Source organism: Grammomys surdaster, unplaced genomic scaffold, assembly GCF_004785775.1.
Source record: "Grammomys surdaster isolate TR1022 unplaced genomic scaffold, NIH_TR_1.0 220, whole genome shotgun sequence".
Taxonomy (NCBI): Eukaryota; Metazoa; Chordata; class Mammalia; order Rodentia; family Muridae; genus Grammomys; species Grammomys surdaster.
In genome coordinates this window covers 5690869-5712979 of record NW_021604665.1, presented here as the reverse complement: position 1 = coordinate 5712979, position 22111 = coordinate 5690869, and the positions used below count along the sequence as shown (strand labels likewise).

The 22111-nt window shown below is 44.2% G+C and overlaps 1 protein-coding gene across 1 annotated transcript in view; it reads left to right on the top strand.

The window, feature by feature from the left end:
- Nucleotides 1-22111, top strand: part of Tafa4 (TAFA chemokine like family member 4) — a 204261-nt gene that overhangs the window by 21321 nt on the left and 160829 nt on the right. Inside the window, exon 2 of the mRNA XM_028773113.1 lies at nucleotides 21928-22091. The gene's annotated coding sequence lies outside the window, so the exon portion shown is untranslated. The remainder of the gene's footprint in view (nucleotides 1-21927; nucleotides 22092-22111) is intronic.

Genomic DNA, 22111 nt, shown 5'->3' with positions numbered 1-22111 from the left:
GAATCTGCCTTTTGCAGACACCTCCAGCCCATCTTATCCAGCAAGCCTGTCTCTGCCTTTCTAACGCTGAGGTTGAAATTATGAGCCATCGCCCCTTGCTTCCCAGGCTGGTGTGTTGCCTTCCCTGTCCCCAATTCTGATTCCTAGTGGCCAGCTTTATTTGGCTGCCCTGCTCAGCCACCAGGTGTAAAAGGGGGCAGAAGGAGGTGGCCTTCAGAAAGCTGGCTGGGGAGAAGCCCACCTGGATTTACATGTTGGCCTCAGTCCCTGCAACCCTTGACAGACAAGGGAGCTTTTTTTTTTTTTTTTATCAATCCTCATCCACAGGCAGAGATACCATCAGGTGGGAATAAGGCAGGGATGGAGAGCATCCTATAGCACAATGTTGGGTGCAGAAACCTTTTAGTACATGCAGGCGGTCATTGTGTACACTATCAGTTTTGGCTGTTGCTATAATCTGTGCGGTTAGTGCTATTAAGTGAAGGATATCTGAACGTGTCCCTTTGTTCATCCCTGTGAGAATGACAGATCCTAAGCCCCCACCCCTCTCAGAGTGGAGCTCCTGTAGTGTGTGTACACTGGCTTGGCAAGTGCTTTGGAGAAAAGAGTTCCCACTCCTAGTGTCTCCAGTCACCATCCTCCCAGTTTTCTAGAACGTGTGTGTGTGTGTGTGTGTGTGTGTACACCATGCATCCCTCAGTAGGATCCAAACTGGTTAACAGCCACCTACACACTCCCTTCCCTCTATCTTATTCTCTGGTGGTTTTCTGAAACCCTGTGGAGATTCTTAGGGTGTTCCGATATTTAGGATATCCCAGAAGGAAAACTGAATTTGACCTCTTGGGGTTTAAAAGACCAGCCGTGGATCCTGGAGCACTTGAATAGGAGCCAGCTGTACCTTGGGCCTGGCAATCTGCAGCTGAACCCGTTATTAATTCTCTTTGAATGCCGAGGCCCTTGCAGTCCGGGGAAGTGTTGATTAACAGCGTGCCAGTAGCACATTCATCTGGTCCAAGGGTTTGAGTAGGGCTCTGCAGCGGGCTGGGGTGGAGGGAGATCAGAACCTTTTTTAGGGGGGTGGGGACACATAGTTTTGCTCATCCTATTTTACATTCATGCTCCTCACTGTTTTGCATTTAATTAGTGGGCAGTGGTTAAGTCCAGCAGCTAACACTTTGCTTGTGTCCTTGAGCTACGGCAGGCTTTTAATCATGCCTTTCTCTCTTCTCGCCCAAACACTTTGGCTTTTGATGTACCACTATTCTGCAAGCAAATAAAAAGACCCCTGATTCAATGGGATTGGTTAAAGTAAAAGGATATTTTGAGTTTTTTTTTTCCTGTTGTTTTATGATTAAAGGGACCAAAGACGGTTTAGAGAAGCAAAATTGGCTCTTCTACCCCTTAGGAGTGAGCTTCTCTTTAATGTTGTAGAAAGTGGGAAACAGATGGGGAAAGGGTAGCTGGGTTCCTCCCAGTGCCCGCTGATGATTTCAGGTGAAAAATGGGATAAAGGGTGCGGGGAAACATTCTGTGAGCCTGGGTCCAAACAATGAATGACGAGGATCAGCGAGCCTCTCAAACGTGGCGGATGAGACATTGATCCGAGAGTGTTGACGGGCGGGGAGCGAGGCCCCCAGAGGAGCAGCACGCAGAATTGAAATGATTTCACAGCGCTTGAGCTGATGATCTGGGCACCAGAGCCAACTGCGTGGGTAAAAATGTATTACTACTAATAAGGGCTTTGAGCCCCGGCAGCTGCAATCTGCAGACGTGAACAGCCCACCTGTGTGCTCGTCCTGGCATGCTCCGATCGCGGCATCTTCCTGCTCTGTCTTTTTGGAGGTACTGAACCGAGGTCCTCCCCTCTCATGCAAGATCCACGCAAACTTGTAGCTGTGTGTCCCTCCTCTTTATTGGTGCTCTGGTTTATTTTAAAATCCAGGTAGTGGGTCGTGGGGTTCTGTACCCAGAAAACTTCTAAATATTTATTGAGCAAATGATTGATGTGCGGGTTTCACAATGCAGACATGTACTCTGTGTTGGGGAAGGGGTCCCCATTTTGAGGGTGTAGCCAGTAGTTTCAGCTTAGGTGAGGTGTATAGTTATGTGTATGGCCGTTGGCAGACCAAACCCCTCAGCCTCTTTTATGTTTCTGTTTCTTCCTCTACGATACTGTTGATCTTGCCCATCACCTGGAAGGGGGTTTGAGAGGTGTCAGTGAACCAGCCCAGGGATCCTGCTGACCATAGTGCAGGACACAGTTGCCTTTGTTAGATCTCTTTCCCATTGCCCTCTCAATCAAAATGCATGGGGAATGTGTATGTCTCACATAAGAGTGTTTAATTCTAAATTACTATCACCGTTTTTTATTTGGTGTTTCTGTCTTATAGGAAGATGACTGTGATATGTGGAAATGCTAAAAAACTCCAATGCAGTCCTTTATAGGAAGAAGATGGATTATGGAGGATTAATCGTTACAGTTCATTTTATTGATCGCCTGGCATAATTGCTTTCTTCTAAAGCCTCAGTGGTGTCTGTTTTCGGCAGCACGCTGTTCAGAATATGCGCAGCGCCCTTAGCATTTTTTTTTGGGTGGGGGAGCTGTAGCTACTGAAGTGTGAATTCAGAAGAGAAAGGTAGAATTAGACCTTTCTGGAGGAATTAGAAATGAATTAATTTTTCAGATCAACTCTTACCATCCCGTTTTCACATAGGAAGCAACAACGGCTGCGTCTCTTAAACAGTTAAGTACCAAGCATGGCATCAGAACTTTGAATGAAACCTATGGTGGTGCCGTGGACTATGGCTGTATTTGAGATTTGTTAGGATTAATTAAGTGTATTGAATTAAGTGCTAATTAAGAAACATGAGGGTTGGGTGATGGATCAGCTGGTCACAGTGTTTGCTGGGCAAGTCTAAAAAGACTTGAGTTGGCGTCCTCAGCATCAGCGGAGCACACCGGGTATGGCTTTACCAATGCCTGGAACCCCATCACTGTGCATGTGAGTAAACATACACTCACACAGAGAGAGATGTGTTTGGGGGTGTTGAGAGAGATAGAGATAGAGATAGAGATAGAGATAGAGATAGAGAGAGAGAGAGAGAGAGAGGGAGAGAGAGGGAGAGAGAGGAAGAGAGAGAGGGAGGTGTAATACAGTACTGACAATCCAGTAAAACATTTTCTAATACACTCTACAGAAGGCTTCTTAATGCTAACATTTGAGGGTCACTGGTCTGGTCCCCAAGTAGAAGCTCAAGGAATGTCTGCTCTACGAAGAAGTCTAGAAATGATAGGAACTAAGTGGCTACCGAGTGAATTCTGCTTCTCAACAGGAAAGTTCTACGGTGTTGGGGGGTGGTTCTAGGGTTCTTCAAATTCATCCAGTTTAACCTTAAGCCTTCTTAGGTGGATTTTTATCAGATTTGTTGCTACAAGGTTTAAATGCTGTTGCAGAGACAAAGCCAAGCTCTGGTTCTACCCAAAACAGAGCTTGTAAGTTACCTGTGTCTGGAATTGAGCTGTGCCCTTAGCAGCTTCCCTTTGGTGGATAACGAATGAAAGTACAAGAGACTTGGTGGGATTACAGTCACAGGCAGGTATTTAGGGTATCCCCCGCGACCAACACATCCTAGCACCAGCATTCATGCCCTAGTGACCCGAAAAGCCTAGCACTCATGCCCCAGCGACCCACACATTCTAGCACCAGTGCTCATGCGGCGACCCACACATCCTCGTGCTCCTGCTCATGCCCCCCGCGACCCGCACAGCTGATCGCTCATGCCCCAGCCCCGCATCCTCGTGCTCATGCCCCCGAGACCCGCACATCCTCGTGCTCATGCCCCCGTGACCCGCACACCTGATCGCTCATGCCCCAGCCCCGCATCCTCGTGCTCATGCCCCCGTGACCTGCACACCTGATCGCTCATGCCATTGTGTAGCCCTTTCCTTTTGCATTTGAGTGAAATCTACTTGCTTCTTCAGGGACTTGTATGACTGCGACATCTCAGACTGAGCTTCACCAGCTGACAAGCTTCTTAAGGTCTCTGTGGTGGACTGCAGAAGTGAGTGATATGCTGGAGAATTGAGGTCTGAAGGGACAGCAGTGATCCCTAGATACTGAGGGACAGCCTTCTTACCAGAACCAACTAAAAGACCTCAATCCTGCGGTCACAAGGATGAAACAACAAATGCCACCAAACAGCCATGTGAGCTGAACAGTCACTCTGCTGCACCTTCAGTCCTGGCAGGTAGCTGGGTTGCAACTTCAGGAACGCTCCTGAAACAACAACTTCTCTCCCTTTCCCCTCCCCTGCCCCTCCTTTCCCCTCATATATATATATATTTTAATTATGTTTTTAAGACAGTGCTTTCTGTAGCCAAGGCTGGCTTTGAAGTCACTACATAGCCAAGGATGATCTGAGCAACTGATCCATTTGCCTTCACCTCCCGAGTGCTGGGATTACAGACAAGCACCAGTGTTCTTTGTTCATGCAGGGCTGGGGATCTAATGCAGGACTTCATGCATGGCAGGCAGCTGTTTCCCAACTCTGGGCTATATTTCCAGCCCAGGGTCTAGTTCCAGCGAGTCTTGAACTCAGACCTTCCTAACTCATCCTCTTCAGCATCTTCTGACTGGTGTGTGCTATCATATTTGTAGCCCTGTTTCTGAACAATACATCTGAGAACTTTGCCTGGGTTTGGTGTGGTACTTTCTGGGCTGGTGACTGGCAGAATTTTGAGTTTTTGTTTCTTTTCAATGGTTCTTCAGAGCATTTCAGAGTTTCACTGAAGCTTTGGCTGCTTGCTACAGAGTTCCTGCCCTGACAAGCCTGGGGTTTAATTCATCAGGGCCAGGAGCTTATTTAGAGAGGGCAGACTCTCTGACTACTAAGGCATATAGTTTGAACCTCAATTCCCTCTCACTGGTGTCCCTTGTGCCCTCTGTGGAAGACGTTCCATTCTTCTTGATGAACACAGGTGAACAATGTGTGCTGAGCAATCTGACTGGCTGTCACCTGGTAGCTTCACACCGTGTTCTCCAGTCTTGAGACTCACGTGTTTCTGGTTTTCTTCTGGCTCAGAGCATAACAAAAATAGCCCCTTTGTTGCTTCTCCCATCTTCTGCTGGGCTCAGCTCATCCTAGCCCTCTTTCCCTTCTTGACATGCATATCAGAAGACAGGTGATTTTTCATTTGAAGACTGAGGCACTGTCCCAAACAGATGACTTAGAGGAAGCCAGCTGCAAAGAAAGCTATTATGTTGGGAGTGACACTGGGTACCTATCTTAGTCTGCACCTTCTCTTTGGACAAGGCACCTTAATTGCTTTGGCCATGTTGGGAATTAGAGGAAGATCAATTTCCTCAAGCTTTCTTTCATTCATATTCCTGTCTTTTACTAGGCTGGAATCCCTTCGGTGAAACTCTTTCATATTGGGTGTAATGAAGCCTGGAAACTGGATTTCAGTGGACAGTTCAGTTTTGTTCAAGATCCAGGGTCTTCTCTACAGTCAGGTTCCTGGCACCTCCTAAGTAAGCTCCATCACCAAGGAGAATTTGCTCTGGGTACCACTGATTTAACGGATCTCTACAGCTTGAGGACCACAGAGGGATCCTCAGCTTCAAATTGAGGTTCAAAATCCCAGCTTCCCTATGGAGTCTGTCAGGACCTTTCGTGTTTGACTGTGCTTTAAGGATGGCTCTATCTCAGATGGCTGCTGTAAAATTCCCTTAAGTTAAAGCATGTAACAAGTTTTTGACATGATTTTGGTAGATAATGTTAAATTAAGAGCTCATTGATAGCTGTTTTTATTTGCATACCAAGTTTTCCAAGACTAAAAGGCTCCAAGTGATTGAAATTGGAGCATATTTGGCTGGTGAGATTCTTAGGTGCAATGTCCAGGGAAGGACTTGAAACATGAGCATGTATTTTTCTCATCCATGAATCAGTGTTCATGACATAAGTGTAAGAGAGAGACTTGGGGTTGCTGTTCTGAGGAAGGACCCTAGCTGTTTTGAAGAGCATCGTGACTACATTGGCTTCCACATCTGATGTAGTGTGTGTCTAAAGCCTTATGTGATTTCACACACATATTATACTTCCTGGTCCTTCTCTACCTCAGGTTGATACGTTATCTTACTTACTTACTTATTGACAGCCTGATCTTTTACAAACACTCTGGCTATGAGGGCAGCTTTGATTTAGTTCCGTTCATCACAGAAGAAGATAGAGAAGAAGGGTTGGAATGAGCCAGAGAAGCTCCCAGCATGCTGGCCCATTCCTGCTTTGGCATCATACCAGCCTCTTTCTGACCTTCTCCTTTGGCATCATAGACGATTCCCTTTGGTTGCTCCTCGTCTCTGTTCTCTGGTGTCTGTAGCCATGGTTTGGTGTACCACAGAGAAATCTGGATACAGTGAGGACCTTCTGCTGTCCCTGTGACACCACCAATTTATTTCAGAGAAATTTAGTTTGGGGTTTTCATTTTGGGTAAGGCCTACTGAAATCCTGGGCTCAGCAATATGTAGATCACACACACACACACACACACACACACACACACACACACACACACACACTTACACTTGCTTAGAAGCCTGTTGCAAGAGAGGCCACTGAGGCTGGTACAGAACTCATTAGAGTCTACATAGGAATTGTCACAGAGCCTTGAGCCTGGCTGTAAGCTCCTGGCTGTCACAGTGAGCTCCATCTCCTCACCTCATAGGAGCCTGAATCGATGTATGTATGGTCTTTGCACTGGGAACCTCAGGGCTTGTCTCTTCTGCCTCAACATGCCTTTTCCATGGGACTCCAGGCTATCTTATCCTATAGATTCCAACCCCAGTGACAGCCTCTGACGTCATCTGTCCAGTCACCCTCTCTGCTTGCCCCAGTCTTTATCCCCCATTTTTTTTAAATCTCCTGTTTTTACAAGCAATATCTGACATGCTAACTTTTTTTGTATCTGTAGGGTCTATAGACACAGAGAACTAACCAGGCTTATTCACTACAGCATGCCAGTGTCTAGCATACATTGGGGTTAAGAATTACATAGTGAGTGAATGAGTCCAAAAATTTAATGCTGAGGAAGGTCCTCCAGAAGGAAACAGCTTAGGTTCCACATTTGTGGATAGAAGAGACTTCTTTTTACCTCATGGCACATCTCTATAGCACTTACTGATTTTTGACAAGCTACAAAGGCCAGTAAGTCCCATTCTGGCCCTAGAAACCACCAAGCACCTTCCTACCTTCCTCACGGGGTCTCCTCGCATATAGCACAGGCAGTCCAGAAGTTCACTTCCTTTAACCTAGAAGTGAATGCTCCTGAGGGAAGCCTCCATCTAAGGTGGGGTACAGTTGATGAATAAACGGCATCTGGAAGACCATTCTGCATCTCTGCTCTTGTGGGGGAGGTTGGTGGAATCCAGCCCCTTGCTCATATTAACCTTACCAAGCATTTTTGTCTCACGTCCTTGTCTGATGCTCTGCTTTAGGGAGACCTATACCAAGGCCCCATTGATGCTGGTGATTTGGCTTCATTGTCACTGGTCTTTCTTATCCTAGCCCTCACAGCAGTCACTTCCGAGCCTTTTATGAATCTCTTTGTTCACATTTGCCTTCTTATTTTCTTTGCCTCTTTCAGGATGACAAGGGTCTCTGTTCTTGGACCTCTGACCCTTGTCATCCTAGAGATCTTAGAGACGTCAGTTCCCGTTCTCACTGCTGTTCACTCAGCAGCCCGAGCTGGCCTCAGGCTCTCCCGGTCTCCTCCTTGAAGAAACAGCCACAGAGTCAAGCTCATGTCGATTTCCTGGGCCATGTGTATTTATAGCACCAGTTTTCCAACTGTGGGCTAAATTTCTGAGGTGCTCACTTTGAAATAGACTTTCTGAAGGACCTCCGTGGGGCTAATGAGGCCATTTCTACACTTGCAAGTTGGAATACATTACAGAAAAGTGGCTGGAAGAGGCACTTGAAATGATGGGACTCTGTATAGGACAAATTGTGTGTGTGTGTGTGTGTGTGTGTGTGTGTATACACGTGTGTGTTTTTCATCCAAAAAGTATTCAGCAACAGTTTCCTGGTACTTTTATGACAAGTTGATGTCTTATGTAGAAATAGTTAGCTCATCTGCTGGTTGACTTGGAGGACTCTTACAGAATGGATGGGTGACAGGGTCAGTTTATGTGGATAGGTGTGAGCAAGGCTTACAGTTCCTGAAGTGGGGCACTCTTTAACCCTTTCTGAGTGTGATTTCCTGTGGTTCCTTTTGGAAAGTCAGCAAAGCAGAATTATGACAATTGTTTTATTCCTTAAAAGTTTTTTCTTTAAATTACATTATCTATCTATCTATCTATCTATCTATCTATCTATCTATCTATTATCTATCTTGTGTATATGTGTGTGTGAAGCTCAAAACATAAGCTACTAGACATGATTTTCTCCTTCTGTCACGAGGGTCCTGTGGATCAAACTTGGGTTTATTAGGCTTGGTGGCAGGTGCCTTCATTCACTGAGCCGTTTAACCTGCCCTATTCCTTTGTTTTTTAAACAAGGTTTTACCCTGCAGTGTAGACTGGCTGGGAACAAACTGTACAGCCAAGGCTGGCCTTAAACTTGTGGCAGTGTACCTGGCTTTACAAGTGTTATGTTTTCAAGTGGGTGTGAGTATGGGAGTAGGGTGTGTGTGTGTGTATTGGTACACTTGCTCATGTGTGTATGTACAAAGGTCACAAGTTGCTATTAGGTGTCTTTATTGCTCTTCACTATTTATTTATTTATTTATTTATTTATTTATTTATTTATTTGTCAGGGTCTCTGGTGGAAACTGAGACTTACCAATTGGCTAGTTTGGCTGGCCTATCTCTGACCCTACCACTTTTCAGCTCTGGGATTTTAGGTGTATACTCATGTAAAACCTGCCTGGGTTTTAAATGAGTGCTGGACATCCAAATTCAAGACCCCAAGTTTGTTTAGTAAGTGAGCCATCTCCCTTGCTCCCAGGATTAGGCTTTATAGCACATAACTGCATCAAATTACAATAAAACCCAATTGTACAGGAGCTCAGAGGACTGTGTAATACGGAGCATGAGGCTCAAGGTGTCCAGGCCCAAGGCACAAAATTGACAGCAGGTCTATTCCTGTGGATGTGCCTGGTTGTTGATAGACATGCATATGAAGGTGTTAGCAATAAACTGTAAGAAGTTCAAAGATAGCCAGGGTTCCTGTTTGTGACCAGTCTTAGGAACTGTACAATTCCCATATGTACTTATTGTTGCCAACATTTACAATAGGAGGAGATATGAATTTCAAAGAGAGATTTGGGAAGATTCAATGTTACTTTATTTCCTTTGTCATCCTAGTTCATGGACTTCTGAATTCTACTCAAAGACCTCAGATTCAGGTTGAGCTGAGATTGATAGTTGCTTTCTCCATGGACACCTGCCCCCTCCCCCACCCCATCTGCCTTCCTTCAAAGCCTGTGCTGAGCTCCTGTTCGGTGGAGGATGTCTGACCTGCAGTGTCCAGCTCTCCAGGAAGGTTTGGAGAGTGTGGACTGAGTGAACGCTTTGGGTCTGTCACAGTTTCAGGCCAAATACAAGTAAGGAAGTGGGGAAGTCCTCTCAGGATTTCCGACCTTGGGTTTTCTTTATTTTTTATTTTTTTTATTTCAGTCCTTTCATGTATTATAGAAATGACCATTGATTGGAAGAACCAACGATGTTTGAAATTACTTATTAGATTGAAAAGACTTTGGAAAGTGATTCTCCTAACTTGGTTGTCAGATTTTCTCAGGCAAGATCGGTTTGCTGATTGCCACCCTGTGCATGGTGTTTGGGATGAACAAGTTGGCCTCTTGTTTGTTCAGGTAGTGCATGAATGTTCGGGAAGTTTACAGTTGCTTCTCAGGCTCCGGTTCAAAGATATATGCACACAGATGGAAGATGAGAGGCAGAAAACCAGAAGACAGCGCCCTCTGGAGCAGAGGTTCTCAACCTTCGGAGGTTGAACAATTCTTTCACAAGCCTCCCCCAAGATCATTGCAAAACACAGATATTTACACCACAGTTCATGACAGTAGCAAAATTACAGTTATGAAGTAGCAATGAAAATAATCACAACACAACGACCTGCATCAAAAGGGTCATAGCATTAGGAAGGTTAAGAACCAGTACACCAGCATGTGTGATTGGGACATGAAATGGTTCAGGTACTGGAAACCAATCCTGCTTGCAATTAGAGGGAAGAGTAACTGTAGCTTTGGGATATGAGGAAGGTCAGATTCTCAGTGCTAAGCCGATAGGTGCTGAAGTGTGGGTTTACAGCTCAGTTCCTCTTGATACCTGACGCTGGGCAAGCCATGACACCGCTGTGTTCAACTCTCCTTTGTAACACAGGGATAACGGGACCACCCCTCTCAATGTGTGGGGATGCTGAAATGAAGCAACTCGAAGGCTCTTAGAGACGAGCCAGACATTGTTTGCTTACAGAAGCAGCAGTGGCTGCTGCTGTTGCTAATTCTAGCTCCTAGTGGTCCAGGTGCATTTCATAGGGCACTTTCTGACTCATCTTAGTCAAACTTCACTGTTGTATGACTGGCCATTGAGTGTGATAGTGTTTACTACCTCATGTTTTTGAGCATGTGACCTGTGACTTGTGTATCTGATGAACTTCAATTCTAAATTCTATGTGAAGTTCAGCTGCTGAGAATAGATGGAGTTCTTCTAGGGCCACAGGCTTAGATGCAAGTCCCACCTCTGCCCTTCAACCCAGTACTCTTGAGACAGTGCTGAGGGAGATTCAGCTTCCCTGTCTATGGAAAGGGATACATCCATTTACACTCTAGCAAGACCTAGCAAAGGTGGGGATTTTTTTTTCTAGCTAAAGAAGTTCCCACAGAGTGGAAGGGAAGTGTGCAGATAACATGAGGGAAGTCTGGGAACTGCAAAGAGAATGACCTCCTGGAACCTGGATCCTGCCCTCCCATTTCATTTCCTGCTTTTGTGTATCTGAGACAGTCTTGTCTCTGTAAACTCTGTTTCTTTGTTGTCCTGCACGCAGGGGGTGGGGGTGGGGAGGGGAATCAGCTCCTCATCCTTCCTAAGGATACTTTTCTCCTCTACAACTTAGTTCTCAATGACAGGCTGTTGCCCAGTCCCAACTCTGTGTTCCAGCAAGAAGTCACTTGGCTTGTGCTGAATTTGCATGGGTGGCTGAACCCCACAGCAATTCTGATGCCCCCTCTGATGAGCCTGCTGGGCCCCAGATGTTTACAGTAAAATTTTAGTTGTGAATTAGGTCAAGAGCAAAGAAAGGGTCTCTGGAGAAAAACTTGGCCATATGGCAGAACCCGTGAACTGTCGCCTTTGAGATGAAGAATAAGAGGAATGGGCCCCAAGTCTTTGACCTAAGCCAGTGGTGCCACACCCAAGGAGGGACTTGCATAAGGGGTCCTCTGAGAATGCTAAGGGCCTTTTCTAATGATAGCTCCATGGATCCCCACTGTCTCAGAGGTATTTGATGTGCAGTTCATCTGTTCATAAAGGTTGCATACATAAAGTTAGAGGCACGTGAGAATCTTCCTCCATCATTGTGGCCAGAGTCACAAGAACTCTATCTTTTTCAGGGACTCCAGTTGGAGCCAGAGGTTCCAAGCTGGACTTTTGGTGTGTTCCATACATCTGACTCCCAAGCACTTCCTGTTCTATGTCAACACTCTTTTCTATTTTTCTCTCCCTTTCTTCCCATGTAGTTTGCCCCATTCTCATTTGAAATCCTGTCTATTGCTTGCTTGTTTGGGGTCCTTGCCTGATAGGTAGATGTAATTTTTTTCTCCTCTGTTAAATAAGAATTTCAAGAAAACAATCAAACACAAGAGCAAGAAATGACTGCCTTCTAGTGTTTGTTTTTCTGAGGACAAAATGCCACATGGTACCGCGTGTGAGTGACCCTTATACCTGTGGCTTTGTTATTATATTGGTAGATTCTTTGATTCCCTCCTCTTCTTAAACATGGTGTGATGCCGTCAGCTAGGGGTTCACAGTATTTTCTAGGGCCTGTGAACATTTTTCTGCATTGTACTCAAAGTGTTGATCTAAGTCCTGCGGAAAGTGATTGGTTATTGATTATTGCTGGACAAGATTGATCTCTCTTGGGGATGTCAAACATATGTCCTTGGGGTCCTTGTGCACCCTGTCTTCTGTTCTATTTGTGTCTTCTTCTTGCTCTCTACACAACCAGCATTGGGTCTTCTTCCTCAATTCCTTATTTACCTTCCTCCAACCCCTACCAGCCTCTCGCCACAGTCTTGTCCAGGACACCATCCCTGTATCCAGGGGGACCTGCACATCCTGTTTAGCATAGCTTTTGCAGCAGTTTTTGTCATTTGAAAATTGTTTTGTAAAACTGGCTCTGAGCTTCCTAGCAGCAGAAGTTAAGGGAGAAAAGAATCTGTTATATGTTAGAAAAATCCATTAGATAAAAGCCATTATTTCTGGCACCCTGACTCAAGACTTGAGCCCTGTGGGCATTTTACTAGTTTGCCCCTGCTTTGAGGGACTGAGGTATTGAGCAGGATATAAGAAGACCCTGGCATGGAGACCTGACTCATTGGTGCCCTCTGCTCAGACAGTTGGGCAAATCCATCTCCTTGTTCTTCTGTCGAGATCTTAATGTGTACCTAAAAATCAACCAGGTGGTAGTGGAGTTCATGTCTTGAGGTCATAGGTAGGTCTGCTGATATACTGTGAAACAAACTATGGTCCTAGAGAGAGTTATTGAAGGGTTGGGGGATAGGACCATGGGGGGAGGGGCAAACCAAGAGTGAGACCCAGCTTCTCCAGTCACCTAAGTACTCCCTCCATTTCTGACCCATAAACTCCAACCATACACAAAATCACTTTCCATTTCTCTCCTCCTTCATACTTCCATGTCACATTTGGAACCAAACTGTTGGTCACTTGTTAGAGTGCTTGTCTAGACTAAAGCCCTGGTTTGACCCTCAGGACCACACAGACTGGATGTGGTGGCACTTACCTGTAATCCCAGCACTCAGGAGGTGGAGACAGGGGGGTCAAGAGTTCAGGGTCATCTTTGGCTACCAAGTGAATTTGAGGCCAGCCTGGGCAATCATAGCTCCTATGTACCCTTCCTATGTTCACTCATGTCCCTTCTTTTGTGCCTTTGCTCCCTCTGCTATGGGTACCTGGGTGCTCCTGAACAAACTGTGGTTGCTTTTTCCTTCCTCCTTTGGTCACATATCCATCCTGATGCTGAGGTACCTTCTTAGAGATGCCAGGCCATCCCAGAGTGCCAAGTCCCAGCAGCCTCTTTCTACCCAGGTCTGGTCCCACTGTACATCCCCCTTTGGTTGTAGTTCTCCTGCCAGTCCACAGTCACCTTACTCAGCTTGTTTACCAGGGCGCCTGTTTCCTTGTGCTGGGATATAAGCTGCAGGACTCCTGGGAGCGAGTCCCTTCTGGGCACAGGGCACAGGTTCTTATAAGAAGAACTACTCAGACATGCTTGTGAAGGGACTCCTATAGAAGTAGCCTATTGACCACACAGCTGAGCCGCAGATGACCAAGTGACTTGAATATAGCCTGCACCACTTGCTTTGCCAACCTTTAATCCCGCCCCCACCCCTCCCTGGGAAGCCCCGGAGCTTCCTGACTCTTCCTCTGCTGCCTTCTTTCTTCTTGTCCTCTTTTCTGGATCTCTGGGGGCCTTGATGATCTTTTCAGGGCCCAGGTCTTAATTTTCCCTATCCCCAGAGACACCGCCACTTTAACTGACTACCGTCAGCTACTCCACACAAGAGTGTGGTCTCCAGTTAAATGGTCACTTCTGGGGAGACAGGAATTGGTTTTGTTCCTATTCTTCCTAGCATGCCCTTGCACAATGTGTGAATCAAATCAAATGCCACTATACACCTCAAGGGTGCCACAGGCAGGGTCTCTATCAAAGTACCTAAAATCTGAATGCTTAGAAGCAGTTAGAACCTCAGAGAAACTAAGACATGCCTACGGGACCCACTGAGCAACACACCGTTATCTTCTGAACTGTCAGTACATAAGGGTACTTTGAGCATCCTTAAGTAGCCCAGGAGCCTTGATGGACTATCACTGGGATTGTGTTTTAAAGGTACTATGGAGAAGCAGCAAAGATGGCATCATATGACGCTTCTGTTTAGTGTGGGTAGGAATTTGGTAGAAGTAATTGCCATTTCATTTATAAGCTATTGATTATTGATTTAACTTTTTAAAATAGTGAGCTAATATACTGTGGTATCGTTATTCAAATTATATATTATATTTACTTAAGGATGATTTGTATTCTGTTTTGTAAACATGGATTTATTAAACACTAAAGTGTATTGTGATAGAAGTTTGGATTGGCGGTTAACATTAGCAGACAATAGACTTCCTTCCTTTGTCCACAAGAGGGCTCTCTTGTCTAACAAAAGGTAATTTTAAAGTTGAAAATGTAATCGAGGCTTAGATTAAGCCTTTTAGAAGCATTTATCCCAGTAATGGATTAAAGTGGCTAATATTGTCTGCAATGGGCTTTGTCTTGCTATGCCGTTCAGCTATGCCTCAATTTAGTGCGAGGGTCTGTCCAAGAATGTCTTTGAAGTGGAATCACACTGTATTGCCCTTAAACAATGCCCTGTGCATCAGTTGCTAAAACTGGAAGGCATTTGACTGACTCCTTAGTCAAATTGTAACTGACAGAAATATGGAGAAGCCTCTTGGTCACATGCTGTTCATTTCTCTGTGGGGAGGTCTACCTGATAACCAAGGCATATTTAAATCCTGTGATATACATGGCAGCATCCTAGAGATTGGGGTTTGGAGGGGCAGTAGCACATCATCCTGTCCTGGAGGGTCACATATTAGTTTTTAGTTTTGTCAGCAGTTTGCCAAGACCCCCAGGAAGGATTACAATAGCAGGGGTACTGTTCAAGGTGCTTATGTACCATCCTTTGGTGTTGTAAATATTCCTGACATTGAGATTAAATCATAACATACCAAGCAGTTTCTGGATTAAGTTCAGAGCTTGATAGCCCATAGACCACCTACATGCTATGCTGATCTTTCATGATGGTAGCTAAAGTCCTTGTCACTCTGTTTTGGTTATTCGAAAAATGAGAGGAACATTTCCAATTAAAGACTAGTCTAATTAAAAGGAATCAAGCCTCTACAGTGAGGATAATTGGGCCTTGAGAGATTTATGGCTAAATCGGCATTACCAGTCATATTTGCTCGGCCCCAGACCTGGCTAATTTCACTTGGATGACAAGCTGTGCAGCTGTGCTGGTTGACGCTGGATTTTGTGAGTGCATTCTATTTTATGTAACTTGCCATATTCCTCTGTTTTGTGTGTTCTGGCCCCTACTGCAGCATCCTTACTTAGAATAACTGCTTTGTGCTTTTCATGGTCACCTGGAGGCTAAGTGGTGTTTTCTCAATGATGAAAAAGGGTTTGATCCCATCTCCCTTAGAAAGGAATATCACCTGGTGGAAATAAAGAGGTTGCATAGTTAGAGGAATTCTTTAGGTCTTAAAATCAGAGTGCAAGCCATACAAAGGACATGGCATGTATGTTTAATTAATTTAATTCAGCTCCAATTAGAAGAGCTTTCTTCAAGAACCCTACTCCATCATTCAGAACAGAAGGTATTGATAACATATGAAATTAAAATGCCATTTATAAAATTCTTTAATTTTTAATAGACACGGTTATTGTCTTTAATGGCTCATTTACAATGTACTTTAGCATGTTGTAAAATGATCCAGTAGTAAATTCTTCATTGATGTTTTTAAGGAAGCCATAAAAAGGCAATTTGTGGCGTGCCTCTACCACATATTGGCAGAAAAGCAGGCTATTTTAATGTAGCTGATGCCCATACGCTAATGGCGAAGTAATTCCACGCATCGTGTGATAATCACAGTGAGAGGCTGGTGGAGGCTTCAGCCATGAAGCACGGCTTATAACACACTGGTCAAAGTCACTGGTGACCTGTAACTTTCATCAGCCCATGCTTCAGCTGAAGGAGGTCATTAATTCCTGTTTTCTTTCAGAATAAACTTGCCAGAGAAGGGTTCCACTGGCTATGTATTATTCTTGGGTGGAAAAGCTGGTTGTAAACCAGCAAAGACATCCAATGTACTTGTGTTTTTTTAAGCAACTGAAAATGGAATCATCCTTCCTTGTTTCTGTCTGGAGGCCTGATGGGCCCTTCTGTGTAGGCAGGTTTCCTTCCAGAGTATCTAGTAGTTACTCACAAGACTGTCTCCTCTTACCCCTCTTTCACTCATAAGATCCCTTTGGGCTCCCCAAACTATTTATGAACTATTTTTCCACCCCATCGTCTTCTGTCTTGAGTGGGAACAAGAGCAGAAAGGTGATTTATCACACTTGGAGACACTACAGCATTTTCCCTCTTAACAACAGTGGCTAGCACTGTTCTACCGTGCACCTGGGACCCAAGGGCTGTGAATAGAAGCCACCTGGCTATCCCAGTAGATGCCAGCCTTGGAGGTCAGAGCGGACCTTGTGGTGATTCTGTAAAGAGCTAATGATTGTGTCCTCACCACTCTGGTGCTGATGCAAGAGGTCCTTGGAGACCTTCCCCACCAGTGGCCAGCAGGAGAGGCAGCTCAAACGGATGTCTTGTAACTAAGAGAGATTCTGCCTTGTTAGATTCTTGTGAAAATGCATCAGAACGAGACTGTATCAGGTAATGAATATAAGTGCATGCACAGAAAAAAAAACCCTCATTAGATACTTGTTTATTTTTGTCTTGTTCTGGTGCTGGATTCCTTTACAGAGGCCAATAGAAGTCATTTCGTTTCCATGCGTGACACTCGGTTCTGGTCTCTTTCCACTGAAATGTTGTAGAGTTTTGATCAGAAGTGGAACCAGCTGCTTTCGTAAGTTTGATGAAATGGTGACTCAGACTGTGTAATCCTTGAAGGTTTCACCTTTATTTGGGTTATGGAGCTAGGTACCTTTCAGTGAATCTGTTGCACATCAGAACCCCGACTCGCTGTCTTCTAGCAGCCTTTTACGACAAAGCAGAACTAATACGTAGAGATTCATGTAAACGTTTTAGAACTAAGCCAGGGACTGCAGACCGAGTCCCAGAGGTTGTGGGTCAGTACCTTCAGGTGCCAAGGAAACCTGGCTTGATTTTCAGTGGACTTTAAATGCAAGGAAAAAGCTGCATGTGTTTTGGGAACGTATTAGTAAGTTTGTAGTCTAGTAGATTTCAGACATTTGGTATCTTTGTGCCAGGTAGATAGAATGGGAATCTTAGCTTCTGTGCTTCCTAGCCGAGTGATGTTGGACAAGTCTCCTGTCATTTCCATGTCATAAGTAGACAGATATAAGCCCTTATTTTAAATCAATGCTCAGCCATACATTTGTTCATTTTGCAGTACAGGGGGCTTACTCATGCCAGGAAAGTAATCTGCCACTGAACCGGCCCCAGGTCCATTCTAATTCCACTTTAACACAGAGTCTTTTGTAGTCCAGGCTAGCCTGGAACCTCAGATCCTTCTGTCTTATTCTACCAAGTAGCTGGAAGTAAAGATGTGCACCACTGTATTCAGTGGGAGTTAATATTTTAAAATGCTTAACACAATGTTGACCTGTTTGGTCTATGGTAGATCCTGTGTAAGAGTCTGCTTTTTAGGGAAGTTGAGGACAGGCTGTCATGTAGCCCAGGCTGGCCTGGAGTTCATTATGTGGTGAAGATGTCCTTGAATCTTGTCTCCATTTCCTCAGTGCTGGCACTACTGACATATGTATTTCACCATGCCTAGCAGTAAGTTATTTATTTAATCAAATATTATTCTGTTGACTGATTTCTTAGATACATAGATTTATTCTATATATAGAATGTATGTGTACATATATATACTTGTATGTATGTAACATGTACATAGGTAACATGTATGCATGCACCGCAGCAGGTATATGGTCTGAGAAAAAGTCAGTTCTCTTCTTCCATGTGGTTCCAGAGATCAAATTCAAGTTATCAGACTTGGCAGCAAGTGACTTTGCCCACTGAGCCATCTTGCTGGCCCAGTAAGAGTTTTAAACAATAAAACAAGCAGGTCTCCTTTGGAGGTTTGAAGGATTAACTAAAATGTTCAAGCTATGAACTCTTATTGCTTAGAAAGGATTATCACACTGCCAATCACTTTTAACATATCTGGTAAATGGAAGCCTTTTAAGTGCATGATGGAAGCCCTATTTTGGTGTTTCTGACAATGGAAAACTGAAAGAATAGTACAAAGCACTCCCATGTGCTTGCTCTCCATCATTCACTCACTCATTCTTTCATTCATTCATTCATTCACCCACTTGTTTCCCCTTCTTATCTTCCCACAGACCCCACCCTCTTCCTCCTGTAGGTACCCCTGTTTCCTGTTTCTTCCCTCGTTTTCTTTCTTTCTTTCTTTCTTTCTTTCTTTCTTTCTTTCTTTCTTTTCCTTGGATTCATTTGAAATGAGCTGGAAGTATTTATCCCTTTACTTTTTAATACTTTAGAGTGTAGTTTTCTGTAAAAACGACATTTCTGAACTGCAATGTAATCAAGATAAGGAGTTTAAAACCGAGAGTTTGAAAGGTTATTCAGAACTGTGCTTCACATCCTCCATGAAGATTTTGTGATTGTCATTTAATCTATACCTGTTTGTGTGGACCTGGCTCACCCCGGAAATGACGAGGAATTTATTCATTGAATTATACAAATTTCTCAGAATAATTCTTAGTCTTCCTTTAGATGTGTGTGGGGTTGGTCATTATGATCCAGGTAATTTTCCTAAGCAAAGCTGAGAATTTATGTTCTAAATGCTCTGAGTGCCGGAGTTTGTCTGAGTTTTCTTTCTGGATAGGATCCAGGCATCAGGCCACTCCGAATGCCCCTTTGAAAAAGGAGCTGATGCATGTCTGCTGTGTAGGGTTTCAGAATGAAAAAAAAAACCAAAACCTCAGGATGTGTTAGGGAATGACATGTGTGCTGGAGGAGGTGGCCGCACAAGCGGTTCTGATGGTGTTCGCTCCAAGTGAGAATCATCCCCCTGGGAGCTCACCCCTGTTAACAGGGAAGGGAGGTAGATCAAGAGAAAGGAAAGACGCAGCCTCTCTATTTCCTTGATAAGAAATCAAGGGCAGGCAGCATCCTTTGCTGTGTAACATGGAAATAAATTAAACATCTGAAGAATAGTCTCTACTGCCTGGAAACCTCAAACTTTCTCAGCATTGGGAAACATGAATAGACATTCTCCTCTCTCGTTGTGAACAAGCACTTGTCTCTGTAGAATACCACCATGTCAGGTGAGAGATGAAAAGCACAGCCCAGCATCTAAATGTTGTCTGTCTTTTCAGTGCATTCTGAGAATGACCAGACACTGTAAAACGTTTTTAAACATCTTAGCCTTGATGTGGGCAGCTCTCATCACTGAGGATTCTGAAAACTCTTTAAAAATAAATGAGGTTTGAAGCTGACTGCTGGCAATCATGGTGTTAGGCGGGGGTGTGGCTTGGCTGGTAGAGTGCTTACTTAGCAAGTGTAGAAGCTCTGGCTTTGGTCCCTAGTACCACATAAAACTGGCTTTGATGATGTGTGTTTGTGGTCCAATGGGGAGGTGGAGGCAGGAGGATCGGAAAGGTTAAAGGTTATCATTGGCTCCAAAATGAGTTTGACGCTAGCCTAGATTATAGAAAGAACTGTATGACAGTTGGCTTGATGTGGTACAGCTATCTTGTGGTCTTGATCATTGTGAGGTTTACAAGGAGGAGTTCGCCATTTTCAGAATTGTGAATTGTTTCAGAATGACCAAGGTACAGAAAATCTGACTGAATGAGTCACCTCGAATCCTAAGATTGAACTCAGGGTACCTTGTCCAGTATGTGAACTATTCCATCACACAGGTCTTCACTGACAGTACATTCTTTAGTGAATAGAAAACAGAATGCTCAGTGGTTCCTTTTGTGTGAGGAAAACAACACGGATATTAGTCAGGAAAGGTCACCTTTGTTTCCAGTATGAGAAGGAATTGGCTCTGATAGATTATGTGATGCATTGCTTTCCAATAGCAGAAGGTCATGTCATGCCCTTGGGTGGCCAGGCCAACAAAGATGCTTTCATGAAATTGGAAGTCCTGGGACACGAACGTCCTGAGTAACTCATATTTATGAAGCTGTTCAGAGCCATTTTCATTTTGTGGAGTGGATTGTTCCTGGCACTCTCTTTGTTTCCTATGACCCTCAAAGGAGTTGGTCTTGAAGTCCATCACTTGAAAGGTTCTCCCATCAAACTGGGGGAATTATCTAAAGAAGAGATATATCTACCTTGGGCCTGGTGGTGCATTTGTAACAGGCTCATGAGGATCACAAAGTAGTGAGGTGGCATTTTGCAAAGTGGTACATTCTAGGGCCCATTTTGTTTTTCAGATGACTTTGTTTTAGAAATGCATTTTTTATTTTATGCAGTGCTGGAGAGTGAATGAACCCAGGGCTTTGCAAATTCTGACCACTGGACTTTTTCTGGCTCTTGGGTCATTCAGTTCTCCCTCCCTTTCTCCCTCCCTCCCCCCTTTCTCCCTCCCTCCCCCTCCCTTTCTCCCTTTCTCCCTCCCTCCCCCTCCCTCCTTCCCTCCCTCCCTCCCTCCCTATGTCTTTCTTTCTTTCTTTCTTTCTTTCTTTCTTTCTTTCTTTCTTTCTTTCTTTCTTTCTTTCTTTCTTTCTTGATTCCATTAGGTGGAATAGTTTCTGGTGCATCTGGGGTGTTAAGTGTCAACTATGGACTTACTTGAATTGTTTATAACTTGGCATAATGAATTATGTAGAAAAGACCTTTTTGTGTGTTTCCTATTAGCATTTTTTTTTTTTTTATAAAGAAGCCTTGAAGATGGTCTAGTGTCATTCCCAGGTATTAATCACCTGGAACAGATGGTCTCAGATGTCCTTTTTGTCCAATGGTCAGTGAAATGAAGACTGTGAAACTGTATTTTAGATAATTTGGGTCTTTCTGACAAAAACTGCTGTTGAGAACATATCTATTTTAAATTTGTATTTGTTGGGCTTGGGAGATTGCTCAGTTGATCAGGAAGGGACTTGAAATAGATCTCGAGAACCCACACTACAAAAATAAAAAGCTCCACCAGGTGATGATGGTGTATGCCTTTAGTCCCAGAACATAGGAAGCAGAGACAGATTGATCTCTGTGAGTTCTGAGGCCTGCCTGCCCTATAGAGAGATGGGGTGTTTAGCTTCAGGGAAGCCATGGCTACACAGGGAAACACTGTCTCAAAACAAAACAAAACAAAACAAAACAAAACAAAACAAAACAAAACAAAACAAAACAAAGAACATCCTTATATGGTAGCACAGTGATTGTCATCCTAGCTTTGGGGAGGGGGAACAGATGGATTCCTGGGGTTCACTGGCTAGCCAGGGTGAAGCTATTTAGGGAAATCCAGGCCAGTGAGAGACCTTGTCATAAACAAACAAACAAACAAACAACAACAACAACAAAGAGACTAAACTCAAAAAGAAGATGGCACCCAAGGAACAACAGCTGAGGTTGTCCTCTGCCATCCACATGGACGTGCGCACACATTCCTGCACACCTGTTTACACACATGCATACCTGCTTACATGTATGTACAAATAAGAACACATGTATTTATAGACAAAAACAAATGGAAAATTGTCTATATTGTTTGAACTAGCTTGTGGTTAGGTAATGAGTATTGAGTCCTTCCTGATCTCTGACCAGTATGACTGATAAGGAAGAGTTTGTTCATTTGTGGGCTTGAAGCTGCAGACGTCATGGTAGCAAGCATTATTTTACTCCTAGAAACTTTAAATGCTAATTGATCCCTGTTTTTATTCCTTTTGTCTCCTTTAAAGACAGGTCTTCGAAGCGCAAGTAGTTTTGGGGAACTGCAGACATGGTTGGTCCCAGCTACAAAGGGACATTCACGGTCACTCTCCAAGGGACATTCATGGTCACTCTCCAAAACCTTCTTGAGTAACAGTGTTTGACTGGAACCACCTACTGTGAATTCTCCAAGGTAAAATAACTAAAATGATT